Source organism: Falco peregrinus, chromosome 5 (genome assembly GCF_023634155.1).
Source record: "Falco peregrinus isolate bFalPer1 chromosome 5, bFalPer1.pri, whole genome shotgun sequence".
In the NCBI taxonomy this organism is placed as follows: Eukaryota; Metazoa; Chordata; class Aves; order Falconiformes; family Falconidae; genus Falco; species Falco peregrinus.
This window is the reverse complement of record NC_073725.1, coordinates 90,650,714-90,655,058: the sequence shown is the minus strand read 5'-3', so window position 1 is coordinate 90,655,058 and position 4,345 is coordinate 90,650,714. Positions and strand designations below refer to the sequence as shown.

Genomic DNA, 4,345 nt, shown 5'->3' with positions numbered 1-4,345 from the left:
TTCCTTGGGATGGCAGATGATATTAAATGTAAAATAGAGGCAGCTGTGATGAGCTGAGTATAATAGCCACCTATGGTAAATAATGATAGCTAAATACTTTTTAGATATTTATCTTTCCTATAATGGAGTAGCACTGGGGGCGGTTGTAGACTGATGTCATTGCTGCCTGATGACAAATTTCTGTGTCTGTGGAACTTTGTATGTCCTTCAGTGACTGGTACGTCATCTCTCCCTCACTTTCATGGCTTCTGTTCCCTCTTTGCTCAAAAGGCTGCCTGACAACGAGAGGCTCAGACCCAGAAGAGCAGGGAGTGCTGTACATGACAGCTTGTCACTGGCCAGTTGCCTGGGAAGCCATGAGAGCCACTGGCAGAAAGATGTTGTATTAGAATTTAAGGTGCATTGACAGGAATGTGTCTTAGGTCTGTAGCATAGTAGCACTCCAGGATCTTTCAGTTTGAAGTAAATGCTCTCTTGAGAGTCGTTGGTAGAGAAGGAAACTGAAGGACCATCCCTTGGATGAGATCTTGAAGATTAGTGGTGAACCATTCTTTGGAAGAAAGAAATTCAAGCAAATGTTATCAAGTCCTCTGGGACTGAGATAAAATCCTTGACCCTCCAGGAGCCCACTGACTAGCTAAACTAAAAGTGTCCTAAAGTGAAGCTTGCTCAAGTCAAAGTTGACAGCATTACCTCATCTCGGTGCAATTTGGTACAATATTTTCTGGCAGTAAAAGATCAATTCTTCCTATTGTTGACCACCAGTGTACTTTTTACGATAGACAGTTTGCTCCCTGCCTTCACTCTACATTTGTACTCTACATGAAAACTGATAGCAAAGGACCTGTAAAACATATGTCACAGCCTTGGCCCTGAAGAGTTTACATCCTAATTGCAGGCAAGAGCAGACAAGTAAAGACAAACACAAAGGGAGTGGAGAGGAAGAGAACAACAGGAGAGTTATAGCTATAACATGATGATTATTCTTTCCTGTACCAGCATACCAGCATTTGTAGCATATCTTTTTTGCAGTACCTGTTTTTTGCAATAAGATAAAAGGGATTACAATTACTCATTATTCATGACTAACACTGAAAACATGCTGTCTGTTATCTATTTATGGGAGTTCATCACAGAATGCAGGAGATACTAGATTTTGAAGGATGACTGATGTGTACAGACCCCAGAATGCTTTAGGAGAGGAAGGCTAGAAGGATAGTGGAGTCAGGTCCTGGGAGACCAGTCTGTGTTTGTATTCCTTACAAAGAAATACAGCTGTGAAATATTCTAAATATGGATTTAACTCTTACTTAATCAAATGAACATCTGACTGTTTCACTTGCTGTTTTCAGTAAAGGGCCCCTAGTGAGAGCACCAGTCCTCTCAGGAAGGAGGTTTATGTGCTTCTATTAAGGTTCATGATGCCATCAAAGTTCTTCTGATGCATTGAGTTTCTGAGATTCATACTGCTTACTATTTCTGTAAAAACAGAGTATTTCTAGGCAATGGTACAAAATCTGAGAGCTTATACAATGTCACAGTTGAGTCCACTCATTCCTCACTGCCATGGAGATTTTCTTTCCTTCTCAGCTGCCCAGATGCCTAATTCTCAAGTCCTTGCTCAGTTTTGGCCCATGTCTTACCCAGGCGAAGCTTTGTTTAAAGGTAACTTAGCTTGCGCAAGGATGTGGGAGTGTGATGATCCTGCACTCAAAGCACTTGGTGCCTATATTTGCAAAATGTCAGTAGAGCTCTACCAGCAGCTATCAGGGAAGTAGCTGAAAACACACTTCTATGGATTTACCTACTGCAGTTAGTGTTGTTTTTCTCCAGCCATTCACACCCTCTCAGACACCATCTGTTACATAAAGCACTGGAGGAAGTAACATCACAGAGAATCAAATTGTGAGCTGGGAGCTGAAGGATGGCAGACGGGTGCTTCAGACATCTGTCAAAGTGAGCAAGCGTAAGTGAGGAGCAATACCATTGAGCGTCAAATCTTATGCAAGTGTAAAACTGATGTCAGTGAAAGAAAAATTGGGCCCTGAGTCAAAAAACCTGAGATTTGGCATAAATGAAGTCAACATCAGTTCTAGCTTCACTGGGACCAGAGCTGAAGCCCACTTCTGGAGGTCAGAAAACTCTTGCTAAATTTCATCTGAAAAAGGGGGGAAAAAAACCCACCCAGCTGGAGAAATTTTGACTGGTTTCCTGCGTTTGATGGGACCATGCATTTGACAACCCCAATACATGCAAGTCTCCCTCAGCAGTGAATCATCAACGGGAGAAAAGGTTATGGCAATGATGATTATTGCTACCTCTGAGCATTGTTTTGAACCACAACAATTAATTACATGCCTCATTTTTATCAGGGCCATCTACTGGGTGCAATGTGCTGTGTGAGATGTACAAATAGGGAGGAAGCCAAACGCCCATTTCCTCTTAGTATTTGGATTTGTTTTGGTCTCACTCCAGTGTCAGTCCTGCTCCGGGCACCTTCCACCACAAGTCCTCCCCTTAACTCTGCAACCCACTTATCACTGGGGCCCTGCTGGCTGTGGTAAACCTTGGCCGCATAGATTAGTAAAGCCACTGACCCGCAGTGGGGCTGGCAGCTGCGTTCTCCATTTCCTGCCCAGGCATCTGCTGCCTGATTGGAGGAAAATCGTTCTTAAACCTTCTTCAAAACAGGAAACGTCTCTTCTCCCAGCTTCCTGAGGCACAGGAACCGTCTCCGCAGCAACCCCTGGACAAAGAAAGCTCCTATTAACTACTGGAGTGCCATAACGGATGCAGTGGGAGGTCATAATTCAAGCCATGATCTACCCTGAGGCTGGAAAGTGCCTCTGTGCACCACTGCTCCCACCCCTCTGTGCCCACGCTGCTGCCTTATTAAGCAGTCTGGAGGTTAATTAGCACATGATAATCCTATCCATTGGAAGCATTTGTAAACACTTTTCATCTTCATGACTAAATATTGATCCTGTGTCAGCAACCTCTGGAACATAATTTTGTGATATGTCCCCCCACCTTGAGGAGTTGGAGAGGTGACTGAACATGGTGACACCGTCATGCTCTCAGGGGGTTTTTTTGCATGGTGTACCTTAATATTATGTAGTCTTTTTTTTTCTTTTCTTTTTTTTTAATGCAACCGCTTCTTGTATCACCCAAGTATCATATGACTAAAAAATACTGACATCTCATGCTTTACTCGTTGTGTAGTTTCCCACTTATGATCAGGCCTCCTTGAAAGGTCTGAGGTAGAGCTTTCAGAAAATCTGTTGTAGTTAGAATGCAGTCCATTATGGCCCTGGAGAAAACTACACACACGCTTGTAATGGGCAGTTTGCATCATTGAAGGACCATTGCTAGCAAAGCCAGTGGAGCATAGCTGAAATGAATATTAACTTCTGTAAATCTGTACATGCACAAACAGTCAAAAATTTGGCTTTACATTTCAAATTTGGTGGGTTCTTTCACAAAATGGACGTGGGCCAGCTGTATCTGAGGTTAAAGTGCACCTCACAATAAAAGTAAATGCAATAGATGAAAATAGTAAACAGTGATAAATCGTTGTTCTTATTTTGGGTTTTGGACATAAATTCTACCTTCCCAATCACCTTTTCACAGCAAATGCAGAGCCACAGAGCTGTCCCTGTCTGCTCCACCCATAGAACTGAGCCATTTGGCTGTCCGAGTATTTTTCCTGGTGTTCAGGATTAAGGAAATAGAGCAGTAGGACACAGCAACATTCAGAAGTTATCCTTCCTCTGTTTCAGATCCTTTCTCACCAAATACTCCCCGAGAGTAAAGTGCTGCAGGGGAAGCTCCCCTCAGACTGTCTGATTTCCCGCCAGCAAGCTATGCTGTTGATCCTAGAATGGCTGCCTTCAAGGTCTAGGCTAATTATTTCACATGTGTCTGTACCTATTGTAATCTGCTGTGCATGATCACAGAGGGAGGCTGCTACGTACCTGTGGCTTATGTCTGCTGTAACCCAGGCCACCTGAATGCCTTTGCCAGTAGTGGGTAGAGAGGACAGCGTGGATAGAGAGGTCTTGTGGCAGACGGGTTTCTCTTTAAGTTTCCTGTGATCTTCGTACACACAGAAGTGTGTCCGTTCACTGCAAGTGACCGTTAAAAGAGAGAAGCAAAGTTTGCTGAGAAAAGCAATTTATTTTGATAGATTGACCGATCTGGGTCATAAAGCGGACAAGCTCACCCTCATTCCCCTCACCAGATTAGGTGAAGAAACAACGGGTTTTAAGCTCAGTACAAGCTGGGAGTACCTTTTTTCTTGTTTTAGCCTAGTTATAAATGTGAGAAGAATGTAATCAGACACAAG

At 43.3% G+C, this 4,345-nt stretch overlaps 1 long non-coding RNA gene across 1 annotated transcript; it reads right to left on the bottom strand.

Moving 5' to 3' along the window:
- Positions 1–1,381: 1,381 nt before the first annotated feature.
- LOC114012887 (uncharacterized) lies at positions 1,382–4,076 on the bottom strand. The gene is made up of 3 exons (XR_003555615.2): positions 3,975–4,076; positions 2,598–2,746; positions 1,382–1,948 (listed from the first exon to the last, which is right to left on the bottom strand). It is a non-coding gene; the product is annotated as an uncharacterized LOC114012887 (long non-coding RNA).
- Positions 4,077–4,345: the final 269 nt, after the last annotated feature.